General features: G+C 31.0%; 1 protein-coding gene across 1 annotated transcript in view; it reads right to left on the bottom strand.

Moving 5' to 3' along the window:
- The window catches only part of LOC145249447 (four-jointed box protein 1-like), an 80,345-nt gene extending 64,553 nt beyond the window's left edge, over positions 1-15,792 (bottom strand). The window contains exon 1 of the mRNA XM_080111007.1: positions 15,440-15,792. The gene's annotated coding sequence lies outside the window, so the exon portion shown is untranslated. The remainder of the gene's footprint in view (positions 1-15,439) is intronic.
- Positions 15,793-17,861: the final 2,069 nt, after the last annotated feature.

Here is a 17,861-nt window from a genome sequence, read left to right as displayed (position 1 = left end):
ATTTATGCTCACGCCAGTCGTCTATTTCACAGGTGCAAAACGTATCTAAATTATCGACTATCTTTCATAACATTATACACGATCACAAACGGGAACCAACAGGTTGTGGCCTCAGTCGCAAAGTGGGCAAAAAATAGAAAAGAACTTCAACTCGTGTTTTTTTTTTGTACAATGACGTTTTTTTTCTCATTCTTTCATTAGCACTTGACGTCCCTAGAGCGTCATCCACGCCTATCACGTGATCTCGAACGTTATCCCCGTCTCTAATGTGATCTCCTTTTTAAAGTTTACTTTTCCCTACCGGCGATGTCATTGTGCATGCATTTGCATCCGTGTTATGTTACACCTTTAAATTTATTTTTGAAAACGTTAAATGTGGATTAAAATATGCGAGTCGTTGGGTACATATGGAATGCATTGTTACGCGATGCATCTTATGGGATAGATATGTACCCCCCCCAAAAAAAAACAATAACGATCATTTTTAGTCTCTTTTAGTGTATACTAAAAAAGTGCTCAGGCTGTTAAGCCGCGGTGCACTGTGGGAAATTTTAACAGCAGTTCGAAGTTAACAAGTATCTTTATTATTATTATTAAAGTTACACATATTTAATAAATTCAGACATTTAAGGATTTAATACCTTTTTTGTACGTGTGAATGTCAAGCACGTAGCTATAAAAGAGATTGATTTCTGTTATCCTTAAGGAATTTTTCCTTTCACTTTTCTATGGACATATTTCTCTCTTCACAAGCAAAAACCTGAAACACTATTGTTATTGGCCTTTTCGTTATGAAAAAATACAAAATATTTTTCACACAGACAACAATTCGCGCGGCGCTTTTCATCGACCTTAAATTTTTTTTCTTTAATACAAGTCTTTTTTTCTTTCTTTTCACTATAAAACGACATTCTCGGCGTAGTTGAACGATGAAAGCAGAACACATACAAGGAAATCATCAGTACAAGGTTATCATAACTTGAAACTTATAGAGATTGAAATTTCGGGCAACATTTTATCAGGTTAGAAATCAAATTATTACACAGGAAAATAAACGAGGAAGCAAACGCACTGATAGCTTTTTCTTTTACGTACTTTTTGGCATGAACTTTTAGGATCCACAATATATATATATATATATATATATATATATCTTTGGTTTACTTTCGGCAGCTTTATAACTCCCGCTTCCCTTATTGTCTTTTAGTTCACACGTTGCAGAAGCGATGTTAGTGACAAAGGGAGAAGAATTGCTGTTTTCTAGATCACAATCTATTATTTTCAATCATCGTTGGCAAGCTCTTGACTTGGAATTATTATTTATCTCCTTACATCAAGTGGTTTCATTCCTTGTCTGAAGCGATATATAATCATAATTTCAAATACTTTTTATACTAACACACACACACACACACACACACACACACACACACACACACACACACACACACACACACACACACACACACACACACACACACACACACACACACATATATATATATAAGAAAATAAGAGGTTGTTTGAAGCATTGCTGGTAATTAAGTATGTGGGTATTTATGAAGGGTGATAACAATGTAGAAAAATGAAATAGTGCAAAAGAGAATGAACAAAAACAACAGAAAACAATATCTTGACAATATTTTTCAATATAATTTTTTTTACATATTATAACATTAATTATATGAGATTCATTGAAAAATACTATAAAAAATAAAATCAGGGATCTTTAGATAATTTCAAGAAAACCCTTCCCAGGAAGTAAAACCGTATAACAGAAAAGTATCATATATATATATATATATATATATATATATATATATATATATATATATATATATATATATATAGGGTGTCCATAAAGTTCTTCTGCATTTTAAAAACAAATAACTTTATTCATATTTGCGATAGAAATAATCTGTAAAAAATGTTATAAATTTCCATGTATCTAGTTTTAAGTATAGTTATTGAATAATTTTTCACCACAAAATTCGTAACAATTTTTAGATAAGTAAAAAAATAAGTAAAAAATATTTTCTTTTGTTTTTCAGAATCAATTTGATGCCATGGCTTCAATTGAGGAAAAAGTAAACTGTGTCCTTTGGTTGGCTGAATTGAGATCTACTATTGATGTACAAAGAAAGTTTAGAATTGAATACAATAAAAAAGCGCCTCATAGAAACACCATTGTTAAATGGATGAAAAAATTTAAAGAGACAGGCTCTGTCCATGATAAACCACGGCCTGGAAGGCCATGTGTCAGTGACGAAAGTGTTACTTCCATAGAAGAATCCTTTACTGCAAGTCCAAGAAAGTCTGTAAGACAGGCATCATCGGAGCTCGGGCTGCCAAAGTCTACTGTGCATAAGATTCTGTGGGCAAAACTTCATATGAAAGCTTCAAAATTCAATTACATCAACAGTTGTTAGAAGAGGATTATTATGCACGGCTAACTTTCTGTCACCAGTTCAATGAAAAACTTTGCAATGATGATGCATTTGTGAGTAATTTACTGTTTTCTTATGAAGCAACATTTCACGTTAGTGGCAAGGTCAACAGGCATAATTGCCGAATTTTGGGAACTGAAAACCCAAATGAAACTGTTGAACATGAAAGGGACTCTCTTAAAGTTAATGTGTGGTGTGCTTTGGGAATAAAGCGAATCATAGGGTCATATTTTTTTGAAGACCGTGTTATTAACAGTGACAGCTACTTAGATATGTTGCAGAATTACTTTATTCTGGAACTTTAACAATTAAACGAAAGATGATACAGTGTTTCAACAAGATGGAGCTCCTTATCACTTTGCTCGGTGTGTTAGACAGTTTCTAAATCAGGAATTTCCTAACAGATTTCATTGGCCTCCACGTTCGCCAGATTTGACTCCATTAGATTTTTTTATGGGGACATGTGAAAACAATTGTGTATGCAACCAAACCTAGTTCATTGGAAGATTTGAAAGCTAGAATAACTGATTTCAGGCATTATTATAAATCATTTAGCAAATGCTTTTCGTGAACTGCAAAATCGTATTACCCTTTGTATTGCTAATGGTGGAGAGCATGTGGAAAATTAAATAAAATTTCAATAAAAGCTTAAAAAATATAGACTTACTTCTTTCAAATCCATTTTAAAGATTATTTCTATTGCAAATACAAATAAAGTTCTAATTTTTTAAAGTGCGCACGGACTTTATGGACACCCTGTATATATATGTTTTAGTATAAAAAGTATTTGAAATTATGATTATTATTAATAAATCTTGAAAGTAATTCAACATCCTAAATAGAGGATTAATAAACTAAGAAAACGAACTGGAAAAACGATAAAAATTAACATTGTTGCATCAAATGTTCAAAGAAAGGAAATACAATAGAGATTATTCTTTAGTCCATGGAGTTTCGAAAATTTACATTTTTCACGACAGAAAGAAATGTAAAAGAAAGAGCATAAAAATGAAATTTTAATTTTTAAGTTTTCATTTTTTTAATACGGGCAAAAATGGTGGAATAAAGATACGGAGAAGATAGTTTGGAAAGCAGAGTTATCAGAATTTTTGTTCCGACTACTTTTTTTGTATTGTATTTAAAAAGTTAAAGACTAAAGTTAATTTCCAAAGGGAAAAAAGTATTTGTACACGTGAAAAAAAAAAAAAGTTTTCTCGGCGAGCTAACTAATTCAGCAAAATTTTGAAGCTAAATAAATTCATTGTAAAAATCCTTTGAAAGATAAAGAGTTCTTAGACATTGAATTTGATAAAAAAAAAGAAAGAACTTGCTTGTACAAAAAAACCCAACTTAATTAGCTCCCAAAAGCGAGAGATTCTTAGTTCAACTGAAAGAAAACAAATTCCTCATCACATGGATTATACGAAAACCCAAAATTTCAGACACTCGAAAAGCTGTCTGAAAATGACATTAGATACTTGAAGAGAGGTAGATGGTGCTGTTTTTTTTGTTGTTTGTTTTTTTACTTTTTTCTTCCAGATTTGGATCTGTACATTCTTATCGCGAACGTTTGTCTAATTTTTACTATTTTTAAAATGATTTATTTTCATATGTTCCTGCTTTTAAATTTAAGAAAATTTTTTATTTTTTCAAAAAATATGTTACGCCAAAAGTATCACATTCCTGCAAGCAATGAAAACATTAGAATCGTACATATAAAAATTATGCAAAATCTGTAATTAAAAAACAAACGTAGAAATATTTTTCGCAATTATAATTATTTTGTGTGAAAATATTAAATAAACAATGCTTAATTCAATGATGATATCGGTATTTCAAGAAATTCATCTTTCTTTCGCGTTATATTGAATTTATAAATACGGATTTTTCGTAATGTTTCTGTAAAAATTATTTTCTTTTAATTGTTATAATTTACGATGCTTTATTTTCATAAAAAAGCAAAAATAAATTAATGCATTTTTTTTACTACTGAAAAGCATAATTTTAGAAAAGGTATTTTGTTTCAACAAATAATACATTTTCACTAAGATTTAAGTAAAAAAAATGTGTTCATTATATTTCGTGATCATTATTTGATAAACACTGAAAGTTTCATTAAAATTGGTTAATTTCCTGATTTTTGGTGAATTTTTAAGTAAAGGGAGGGGTCAAAATGTTCATACATTTGGAACATCGGCATTCATTTAATCCTGATCCAGAAATGTTTTGTTTTTATTTTACACTCGTCTTTTCACTTTTTCACAGGAGAAAAGTGTAAATGTTCGAAACCCTATGGAATAATAAATAACATCTATTGTCTTTCTTTTTTTTAAATTTTATAATGCAATAAATGTGATTTTTATCAATCATCAGTTAAATCTCTTCGTTTATATATATATATATATATATATATATATATATATATATATATACTAGCAGATTACCCGACGTTGCTCGGTATTAAACGTAATGTTAAATTCCTTAAAAAAATTAAAAAAAAAAAAAAAAAAAACTGAACTAAAAAATGGAAAGGAACTGAGACATGTGTATACGAGTATTATGTTTTTATTTCTAAACAGTTTATTTCTTGCAAAAAAATATATTCGAGCTGAGATCGAAACCAAAACCTAAAGACGGTAAGTCAAGGACGATAATCATTGCCACGATCTTTTATAAGTGTTTTCCAACCCTGTGAACAGTTAACAAACAGATAAAAATCCGATTATCCCAAGTACGAATTTTTAAATTTTAACCCCCTTAGCGGCCATTTATCTGGATGAAAACTGATTAAAACGTTTTCCACATGTTTGAACAACCTATATACTAAATTTCAAGTCTGTCGATCAAAAATCCGTTAAGATGGGTTTAGAAGTTTCCTGGCATACAATTTCACTGATATATATATATATATATATATATATATATATATATATATATATATATATATATATATCCGATTTTTCTGGATATTTTTTTTCGATTCGCCGAGCCGTCTTTTTTATTTCAATCGACATGTTATACAGCATGTGATTGTTCAGCCATATTCTTCTCAAGCGTTTTCTATCGGTGTGTCCAATTATCATCAGGGGCGTTTGTTGTTGCCGTTTTCCTTTTCTTTTCCTTCGAAGCTTTTGATGATAATCGGACGCACCGATAGAAAGCGCTTGAGTAGAATATGGGCGAACAACAACTTTTGGGCGCCATTCTGTACAACATGCCGATTGAAATAAAAAAAACGACCGCTCGGCGAATCGAAAAGATATCCAGAAAATTCGGGGGAAAAAATAAGTATCGTGTTCAATCAGATGTGCTTGAATAATGACTTGCTGCCAAAAAACTAACAAAAAGTAAAACATTTTTGTATCTCAAAGAATTGCGTTTCATTATTTGATTTCATCACAGAAATATTTATAAATAAAATTTGATTTTTGTAAAGAAAAGGTTCAAGGTTATTCAAAGAAACCAATCGAAACTTTCGGACCAACTAAAGCTTTCGCTTATTTCAATTGTATGAATATTTGCAGATTAAATGCACTTTTGTTTGGTGACCACTTGTAATTTGCAATTGTTCACACACAAACAATTGAATGTGATCTCGAAATCAATGCTGACAGACGCATGTACGAACTAATAATGGAAGTTAGACAGCAAGAACATGGTTTCCCAAAGTGGGCTCCATGGAGCCCTGTTGTTCCGTGAATGAGGCATACGGGCCCTGGAACTCTTTCTTAAAGAGGACAAAATGCTTTATATGGAAAAATTAAATGGCTGCATACCGACTCAAGAGACCTCGATCAAAATTGGAAAATCGTCTCTTCAGTTTAGCAGATTGTTTTAGGGAGGATCCTGGACAAGAACGAAGAATTTTCATATTTAAATTTTTATGTGAATAAATTGTGTTTATATTTAACAGCATGTTTAGTGAAATTTTAGTGCAAGAAAAAGAAAACAATAATAGTAAAAATGGATTAAACCATGGAGCTCGAATGTGAAAACTTAAAAAAGTAAATTAAAATCACGTTACTGACAATCTCAATAGTTCTTATTCTAAAGTGGCTTTATGCCTTTGTTAGGAGTGACTTATATTACAAAAATATGAGGAACATTCTAACGATACATATGCTACAATTGAATCAATACTCTCCATTCAAAATTGCAAAACGGTCTGTTAAAAATAATTGTAATTAATTTTCAAAAAAACAGTGACTATGAATAAAATTACGTTTCTGAATTTTTTAGATGAGGATTGGTTATTTGTATTATTTGGGTTCATCGGACTACTGTTTTCATCTTGAGTGTGATTTTCAAAACGTTTCGGTCGATATAACCTCCGACCTTCTTCAGGTGTATCTTGTCGAACTCGGGAATGTTTCTGTCGAACTTTAGAATTTGGACGGAATTTCGAGCGGAACCTTTTATTTACTTCACGGGAGTAGCGTGCTCTTGTTCCGTTAGCCATGACTGGATAGAGGTCCTAAGTAATTTGCAAATGTATATTTCGGTCGCCAACACTGAGGATTGAACCTTCAACCTTCAGGAGAATATCACTTTTACAATTGATTTTTCCCAGTATTCTAACCACTGCGCCACAGGTTCTTGTGGACAAATTTCGTCCAAATTTTCCGAGTTTAACAAGATACACCTGAAGAAGGTCGGAAGTTATATCGACCGAAACGTTGTGAAAATCACACTCAAGATGAGAACAGCAGTCCGATGAATAATAATACATATGAATAAAACGTCTTTTCCGTTCCTTTGTGACCTTACACCTTTTTTTTTATCTTTCTTCATCGACTGTTCGTATGGTGAGTGCAAGATGGAGAGGGAATGCGGACAATACTAAAAAGGGCCCGTAACTATTAAAAACCGTAACTATGAAAAAAAGAAAACCAAAAAGAAGGAACCTCTGGCTTCTGTAACTGCCAGGCAGGATAAAGCACGCATCGCCGACCGGGGGGGGCGCCCTTCACTAGTGAAGAGGCTAAATATTTTTAGAGTTGAAAAACAGAAACAAAAATCAAATGAAACAAAGTTCGAGGGAGAATTTAAAGCCATTTTAAAATGAGGAAGATCTTTTCTTAGGAAAAGTTTCTCAGGAAAATTTTCTGCTCACAAAAATTACTTAAAAATGATGAAATATTGTAATTATCTTTACTTATATACCAAACCCACTATGTGTCTGTATACGAGTCCGTTCCCCATGGACTCCGAAAAGACTGGGCTGATTTTTATGAAATTTTCACATGAATATACTTTATCTGCCTGGGAGTGGTCTTAGATATGTTTTGTATCGGAATGTCTGTTATAATTGCTAATCCAAAAAATCCGATTAACGAAGGAACATTCCGAGTTTGAACAAAGGTAACACCTTATAAAACCTAACATCACAATTGTGCATTTGAACAAAGGTAACACCTTATAAAATCTAACATCACAATTTGTGCATTTGAGAAGTTTTATCAGCGCATAAACAAAAGTTCCCGGCGTATAAAATTTGCGTCAAAATAATTTTATAAAAAATATTAAAACAACATTCACACTTTAACAATGTTTTTTTTTTTAAAACATTTTGTTCAATTTAAAATGGCGTCCGTTCGATCTCGTGAGACAATGGACACCCTCTGTAAAAGTGCCTGCGTATCAGCCCGATCCTGAGCCCCACAATCAACAGAGATTAGAGCATTCCTGTAATGATCCGATCCCTGTTGATTTTGTAGTGGGAGTTTAGTTCTGTGCAGTTCTAGGAGGTCCACCATCCCAGGCCTTACCTTATTTTCTCCGAGAAAAGATTAGATTATTGCTAATTGTCTGAGGCGCCCTCACCGGGGAATGCCGACCGGACTGCCCATGCACTTTTTGCAGGTCAGAGTAACCTTCCCCGGAGGGTGCTGATTTCTGAATCCCACTTTCCGACTCCAGTGTCGGAGTTCGTGCAGTGGGAGAAAACTAAACAAAACTCCCAAGAAAACCTCTCCTGATTCTGCACTGCCTGGTTCTAGCAGACGATTAGAAACAATGCTGTGATAAGCGGAACACATACAGCACCCAACTTTTACAATCCTATATTAAGTTGGGAGAATGACAAAAAAAATAACAAAACAAAAACAAACAAACAAAAAAAGGCATTGTTAAAAAACGGACTAAAAATTAAAATACAATTACTCCCGGGCAACACTAGGTAGATACAGCTAGTTTCAACAGAAAAACAAACAAACAAATATTACTTCACTTGTAGTATAGAAATTGTTGAGATATCTCGCCCAGTTCATCGAAATAAAATTTATTGGTCGTTTAATACAATATCACTTTCACACAAAATCGGCCATTTTCTTTGACATCTTTATCAATTATCGATTACACACACACACACTTTATTTTGCCTTCAATTTAAGTTTTCTTTTGCATAAATTAATGAGGAGACGATTCCAATATTTTTTTCGGATTTCAATACAATTACCGATTTTGTACTAGTTTCGCGTTTCCGATACGATTACCGATTCCTTATAAATCTCTAAATATTTAACTATAGAGTTGTTATTTTTCCTGATTCTGGTAAAAAACACGTAAAATGTGCAAACATTTTCTCAAACAAAAAAAAAAAATACATTTGTGGAAAATGATCTATAGATTTTAGTTTCAGTATTAGATTAAAAGCAATTAAGATTTATTATTTAAACATCTATAGTCGAAGATTTTACTTTAAAAAAAAATCAAATAAAAAAAAGGCAATAACAGAATCGTTTTTGGCACCGAAAAATCGGAACAATTTTTCCCTCGATTCTGATACCGATTCTAATACTCCCAAAAGTTCAGATTAATTTTTCCCAGATTAGTATAAATACTCTTACAAAATTCTTTGTGTAGAATAATGTTTGTAAAAAAAGTTTGTTTTTTTTACAAAAAAACAAAAAACAAAACAAATGAAACCATGGTCGCGAGCAATAAAACATTACATCTAAGCTTGATTTTCGTGACTTAAAAAGTTAGAATATTTTTCAATGACAAGAAATACAATTAAAAAATCGATTATATCTAAATTTGAATCTTGAGCTAATAACTGGAAACGAGTGAATTACTTCTCGATCTTCGAAATTTAATTTTTAAACTCTTAACAATTCTTTATGCATTAAAAAACTGAAATATTTGAAAGATTTTTATCCCTAATAATTTTATCGAAATAAAAACAACATTGTTGTAATAAAATCAATTGGTTTAAAGTAGTTTGGTTTACTAATTTAATAACTAACGATTTCATTAAATGTTCGATATACTGTTTAGTGTTTTTCCAAAACATAATTTGGTAGAAATAAATGAAATAATTTTAAAAAATGTAAAAAAAATATAAAAAGAATAAAAACAAAAATTTCGGGCTACCAGGAGTTGACATAGTTGTATTAAATATATACAAATGTTAACATTTCCCGTTACTAACATAAACATGGCCGTCGAGATCAAGTTTTAAAATCGCTAATTGTACATTTATATCTCGGCAAAACCCGAAAATCCCATTAATCACGGTTTGTTCGGGTTTGTATTACTGTACACACAGATTTTAAAAAGTTGTCAAAAAACAAATATGTGTTATCAAAGGCAAGATAAGTTACTTTTCTCCGTAACTAGATACTTTTTTTAGTGTTTTTATTCAACGTAACAATAACATGTTTATTAAGTTCGAAAAACATACAGTGTTTACCGATTAATTGGAAAATTTAAAATGCCGCCGAATCTGTTGAACACGGGAAGTTTGGGAAACTGAGTTAAAAATATACAAAATACTGTTAAAAACCTACCGAATATATGTCAGCCTATGTCACGGTATTGAGCGAGTTTCTAACAGTATTTTGTCTAGTTTTTTTTTTTATTTATAACTCCTTTTCCCAAACTTACCGTGTGAAAGAGAGAGTCGGGCGCCATTTTAAATTTTCCAATACATCGGTAAACACTGTATGTTTTTCGAACTGAATAATCATGTTACATTAAATAAAAACACTAAACACATATCCAGTTAGGTAGAAAAGTAACTTATCTTGCCTTTGATAACATCTATTTGTTATATATTTGTTTTTTGACAACTTTTTCGCATCTATGTGTATAGTAATACAAACCCGTTTATTTTATTAAAGTAAAATACTCACATTTGTTTGTTTTTAAATATTGTTTCAAAGGTGTTTGCAAAGCCACAATCTCGAATTGCTGATTTTTATTTAACACCATTTTTTGTTGTTGCTAACTTTATGCCAATCGTTATTTTAATGTCAATGTTCTTTAAAATACTTGATCTTATTCTGATGATGCGATGTTGAAATGACTTATTTTAGTCAAAATTTTGGTTGGTTAACTTAGAGCGAGTGCTTTATATCAAATTGATGGTTGAATATGGTTAAATTTGTGTTCATTCTTGCATTAAATGCTCATCCAATTAACCTTTATCTATGCATCGAACGGTACGATAATACTTAGTTCGCTGGACCTTATAATAACAAAAGTCGATACAAAATTTCAGTTATATCCGTCCAGTAGTTTCAGAGAAAATTTCTACAGTAAAATGTAGTACTGTGGTGAATAATCTCTATTAATCTCTAACTATGCATCGAAGGCTAACATAATACTTAATTCGCTCTACCTTGTCATAACAAAGGATCGGCTCGGTAGTTTCAGATAAAAGCAAGAGTAAATGTGATATTGTGGTGCTAATCCTAATTGTTCCATAACTGTGCATCAAACGGATACCATAATGCTCAATTCGCTACACCTTATAAAAATGTCCCAAACATTTCCAGCTAGATCAGCCCAGTAAATAAATCAGCAAATAAATAAATAAATAAATAATAAAATAAAACGTAGAACGGACAAAGAAAATTATAGTTGTAATCGAATTTTTCTCCTTTGTTTTCGGATTAAAAGCTTATTTTGACCAGAAACATTTGAATTTTCTAAAAAAATAGTTAAAAGAAAATAAATTCCTATTAATTATTAGAGATTTCTTCTATTTCAAATAATAAAATAATTACTAGGAAATTAATTATATTAGAATAGAAGAATTACCGGTTCAGAATAATTTCCTGAACATAGCTTTTGCATCACTCATGTCCTTATATGAAAATTAAAATCAATATATATATATATATATATATATATATATATATATATAGACATATAAACATTTTGCATACAATGCTTATTCAAATTTTGATCAAAATCCTTTATATGGTTTTCAATGTAAAAAAAATGTCTAAAATTTGAAGCTTAAGATGTCTTAAGAGGAAACTGAAATTTAGGAAATCTTGCTTAATTGATGTCTAATGACAATGCTAATCTTTTTTATTTAAAAAAACAAAAACAAAAAAACTTTAACATAATCACAAAAATAAAAGTTGATGAAATTTTATAATTGAAACTTGGTAAAATTTCTAAAAAAAAAAACAGAACTTTCTGAATGTTTACGAAGGTCTTCCATCCTCTTTTTTAAACTAACTGAAACACACACATATATATATATATATATATATATATATATGTTTCTTCAAAAGTGCTCAATACACGTGTAGAACATTTATAGGAATAAAATTATATAAATATTGCGGATCGACCAACATTTCTACATTCTTTATCCTGACAATACACGAAGAATATCGATCCAGGTAGACCTTCACAATAATATATATAATATATATATATACACATATACAGGTTATAGGTATTCAAATGTGATAACCAATGAATTTAACAAGGTTATTAAGAGTGCTCAAGAAAATAAGAGCAAAATATATTTTTATTAATATAAACAACTTCACATGGTCGAAACACTGAATGTGTTAATGTTTCGGACAAATAGTCAGTTAAAACCAGAATCCCTCGTCACAGTTACTTTCCACATAAGAAACCACTCCTCACGTGTCCTCATGTCATATATATATATATACATATATATATATGTATAATTACATAATTATTCTTTTCCGTCGTAGAAATCATACTAAGTTATGATCTAAACTTTCAAGTTCCTAATTCCTTCTTCCTAATCAAATCTCGATCTTACTATTTTAACGGAAAAGCAGATTTGAAACAAATCAAAAACAAGTTATTTGTGATCTATTTGTGTTAATAAAAATTACTATTCTATCTTGTTTCTATAAAACTCATTCTCTGTGATGCTCGCTATAGAAGGAAAGGTTTACATTATATGTGTGTGTATGTTTCAGTTTCAATTTATGCGCTAAACAGCAAAATCAAAGTTTTTCTATACATAATATTTTTCTAATATCTTTCCTCTGAAAAAGGAAGGCAGTCTTTTAAACTCCACGGAATAAAGAATTTTCCAAATGTTAATTAAGTATTCCTGGCCGAATAATAAATTTTTGCAAATCTTAATTTACAGAATTTTATATATATATATATATATATATATATATATATATATATATATATATACCCAAAACCTCTGGCTTTGATGGAAAGGAGACTAAAACTTGCTTATATGGTTTCTAATGATCTGAAATAACAGCAAGGGGAGACTTGATCTGAAATATTTCTCATACGTTATATCTCCCCTCCTTTGGAAATAGTGTGCGATTATGAATATCTCCAATATCAAATAATTTTTATACATTGTGAAATTTACTTTATGTATGAAAACCAAAGAGGGAAGATATAACATCTGAGAAATATTTGGAATCAAGTCTCCCCTTGCTGTTATTTCAGATCATTTGAAACCATAGCAGCAAGTTTCAGTCTCCCCCTCTATCAAGGGCAGAGGTTTTGGGAAAATAGATATTTTGTAATTCATATGCAAAACTAGGAAAACAAATGATTAGGATTGAAACATTTTATGGCTGTAAAAAAGTGCCAAAAATAAGCTCTGGATAATCCCTTTAATTTGTGACCTTAAGAATAAAAGGTCACATAGCCCACTACACAATTCAGGTCATTACCTTTCCAACTAGCTTTCATTTGTTAAATTCTGATCAATAGTCGCTGAGATTTAGAACTTATAAAATTGCCAAAATAGTGGTGTATCTATATACAGTAGAACCTTAGCATATGATCTTTTCATGTTACAATGTGGAATACGATGTTTTTATGGACACTAGTTACGATATTTGCCCCACCTTACGGTGTTATTTATAATGTTATTTAATTATATACATGTGTATTATATACTGTACTAAATTTTATACTAATGTTTAATGCTGTATCTCGGGGTCCTAATATATATATATATATATGATGGATATATCTATACTTGTAACCAAATTGAATATTGAAATGATCTTTGGTTCTATGGGACAAAGCGACATAAAAATTTGCAGGCTTTTTGAAGATTATATTATTCTATGGTTAAAATTTTATGACAATTGGTAAAAAAAGAACCTATATTTTCAAACCAATAAAATATGTCCAAATTGGCATAATTTGTGTATATAGTCGTAGCAGGCCAGCTTCAGTTTTGCTGATTTAGGATGAATTTTGTAAAGTTTTTTTTGCTTGGTTGTCTCCTCTATGGCCTTGGTAGGCCACTAATATACCAGTGTTGGGACGATAGATCGTAATCGGAAAGCGAAAAAAAAAAAAATCACAATTTTTTAGAATTTGGAAAAAAATTGTGCCAGTTTTCGGTAATGAGCCCCCCCCCCCAAAAAAAAACAACAACTCTGTAATTAGAAATTTAAAAATGATCGGAGCGGGGCGGGGGGAAATAATATTGAAATCATCCCATATATATATATATATATATATATATATATGGTGGGATGATTCCATGCGCAAAAACAAATATGGCGACCACTGAAAGCAATAGGAATACATTGGATAATAAAGGTTTTAATATTATAAAAGCTACTTGTCAATGACATTTTAAATGTGATATTCGTTCAAAACAGACCCGAATACGCCTAAAAAAAAAAAAATCAAGATTTTAAAGGTAAGTCTTTAGTTGATCCTCTAGCGCATTTTGACCCTTAGTTGGAACTAAAGTTTCGATCAACGTTTATATAAAAAAATCGAAAACACACACAAAAATTTAGTGGTTGCGCCTTTGCTCTAAATATATAGATTTGATCTATTTTAACAGATAAGCAACATTGGAACAAGGCAGAATTCGAACGGTCTGTTTTTAACTTATCTTGGTATTTTTTAACGATCTGCCCCAGCGTAGTATAAACACCCCCAACCACCCCATGTTAAGAACAGCTTCCGCAATAAACACCTCTTCAACCTCGAAAGCCGTTCTTAACATGGGGAGGTTGGGATGTTTATAATAAGCTGGAGAAAGTCGTAAAAATTTATCCTTATTTTAAACCGTTTATTTACTTTGGAGCATGAGTCAGTCGAGTTCCAACGAAAAGAAAGATGGTTTTATTATAGCCATTTTGACTCGATAATGGCTCATAAATCATAAAATAAAACGCTTTTTTTTTTTTTACTTTGTTGTCTATTGTAAAAATAACTCAAAGAGTTATAAAACGGCGGTTTTAAGAGAGACAAAGCAAACATTTTTAGGGGATTGATGACGGTAAAAAAACAAAAAAAAAAAAAGAAACGGGAAATGAATAAAGAAAAATTTTGAAATGCAATAAAAAAATTTAGTGAATCTATGTTACTGCGCTTAGTGCTTTTAAGTTGGGGAAAACATGGCATCCAGTAAAAACATAAGGGATTACATTGGATAATAAAAGTCTTAACATCCAGAAAACTACTTGTCTGCCCCAAATTTAAATGTGATATTCGTGTTTTCAACATACCCGAAAACCACTTCAAGTCACCAATTTAACGGTGAATGTTGAAGTGGAAAGAAAGTAAAAAAAAAAAAAATTATTTAGAAAGCCATTCTTAACATGTATTGTAGCTATTCTGTACTTTCACCTAACAATTTAATAAAAAAATAAAAAAAAAACTGTCGTAAAAAGTGAATTTAACTTGAAAATATAAAAAAAAATTAATTAAAAAAAAAATAGCGCGGTAACATAAGTACATAAGCACCTTTTTTTACCTACCTTTTTTTTTTTTTTTGTTGAGTTGGTTGTTGATTTTAGAACAAAAAAATTGCCACGGATAAAATCCGACGTTTTTTTTTTCCTGGTAAATTGATCGCGACCCAACACAATTCTATAAGAATGTGTGTGTTTTTGTGCGTTTCGGGAAGTACTTCTTTGTCGAGTGAAATAAACGTCAGGTAGATATTCGTCCTCCGTACGGCCAACAACAACAACAACAGCTAGGGTGTGTGATAACAGCAATAGTTGCCGTGCAGCAAATAAAAAGGAAAAGAAAGCCGAATAAACGTGAAATGAGTATTGGGTGCGCGGAGGGGTTGTTTTTGTTGTTGATATTCGATCAGTTCTTTCGTAAGGAAAAAATTGCTTTTTTAACTTTTTTTTTGCACGCAAAAAAGATGTTGATGGTCCATAAAATGGTGTGGGGGTGGATGTTGCAATTGTTGGTAGTTGATAATTTTCTTCCGATTTTTTTCCCCTGTTGTATTCTGGTACTTTTTTTGACTACAAAAAAGAAATAAAAAAAAGTATAAATACGCACTTAAAAAAACAAAACAAAAACAAAACAAAAAAAACTAAATACAACAAAACAGATGAAGCTAACATCATCTCTTAATGGTTTTATTTCGACTAAGGATTCCTTTTCTTCTTTCCAGCAGCTGCATTGGGGTGGGGTGGGGTGTTAAACAAAAAAGAAACCAAATCCAAACGATTTTGTTTTGTTTTTACAACAAAACAAAATCAAAGAACAAAAATAAAAAAGAAAAACACAATCTCAATCAACAATTCCTATTATAAACGAACTAAGGTACAAACGTTTAGGGTCACGCACACATTCTTGGATACTTGTGCATTTATGGACCCGCGATTTTCACGAAGTTACTCGGGTGTGTCCGGCAGATAACGAAAATAACCAGAAACGGCCGGGTGAGCCTTATAAAAAAAAACAAAAAAACAAAACAAAACAAAAACAAACAAACAAATTGTTAACCCCCACTTCATGTAAAAAATGGCGACAACCACTGAAATTCATATGTAATACATTGGAAAAAAAAATGTCTTTCACTTAATATCCAGAAAACTACTTGACCATTTTCGGTTCTTTCCGTCATCCGCCAGCCACACCCGAGTAACTTCGTGGAAATTGCGGGCCCATAAATGCACAAGCACCAATTTTTAATCTTATTTTAAAAGCAAACACTTATCTTGACTTTTTTTGGTTCCTTTTTACAATAGCCAACAAAACCAAAAAGAATAAAATAAGTAAAAACAAATAATTGTTACCAAAGGCAAGATAAGATACTTATCTACCTATCCGGATAAGTTTATTTGTACTTTAACTGAATTTAATGCGTCGTTTAGTTTCAAGTTTTAAGAAAATAAAAGTTGTATAAAATAAAACGACAGTTTCGTTACAGTCTCGATAATTCCTCCTAAATCGAAAATTTAAAATACCGGTAGAAACCTGTCCAATAAATACAACCCATCATGTGAAAATGTAATGTTCTACAAGTATTTTCTTTAATTGTCGATTTTTGAGCGATTAACGAGAGTTCAAATGATTGTAACGAAACCGCCATTTATTTTCGTTCAAACACAATAAATTTGACACTACTTTTGTTTCAAAATGAACAAACGCTTTAAAATAACACACAAAAATACTTATCCATGTAAGTAGAAGAGTAATTTATATTGCCTTTGGTAACATTTGTTCATATATTTTTTTTCACTCTTTGTTTTGTTTTAAATTGACGACGTTGACAGGTTTTCAGGTATGTTGAAAGCGAATATCGCATTGAAACTTTCCGGAAATAAGTATTTTTCCGGATATTAAGCAACGTAATTGCTTATATTAAAAGTGGTGACCATTATTGTACACGCAAGCGCGCATATTTTTTTTGTTTGTGGTAATCTAATCCCCCCCCCCCAAAGAAAACAACTCTGTATTTAGAAATTAAAAAGAGTCGCGCATGTGTTTGGAGCACGCACTTGCGCGTACAACAATGCCCACCACTTTTAATAAGGAATTACATTGTTTAATATCTGGAAAACTACTTATTTGCAGAAAATATAAATGCGATATTCGTTTTCAGCATACCCGAAAAACTACAAAAGTCATTTTAAACGAAAATCATAAGGTGGAATGGAAACCAAGTAAAAATTTCTCAATCAAGCAAACCTTTTTTTTTCCAATGCCTCTCCTCGCCATGTTAAGAATGGCTTTTTAAAATATCACAAATGTTTGAATTATTTGAAATTCTCCATCTTGTATTACATAATCCAGTTTAAAGATCGTCGATTATCGTTTAGCCATAAAATTAATTTTGTTTTTAAATAAAAATAAACCTACTTGATCCTTCTTGAGATTATTACGCAGAGAAGTTTTGATTAGTTTTGTTGGATAATTGTTGACACAATTTTT

This window comes from Euprymna scolopes, chromosome 28 (genome assembly GCF_053919585.1).
Source record: "Euprymna scolopes isolate OS-2025 chromosome 28, ASM5391958v1, whole genome shotgun sequence".
Taxonomy (NCBI): domain Eukaryota; kingdom Metazoa; phylum Mollusca; class Cephalopoda; order Sepiida; family Sepiolidae; genus Euprymna; species Euprymna scolopes.
The sequence above is the reverse complement of the archived record's forward strand: the minus strand, read 5'-3'. Positions and strand labels throughout refer to the sequence as shown.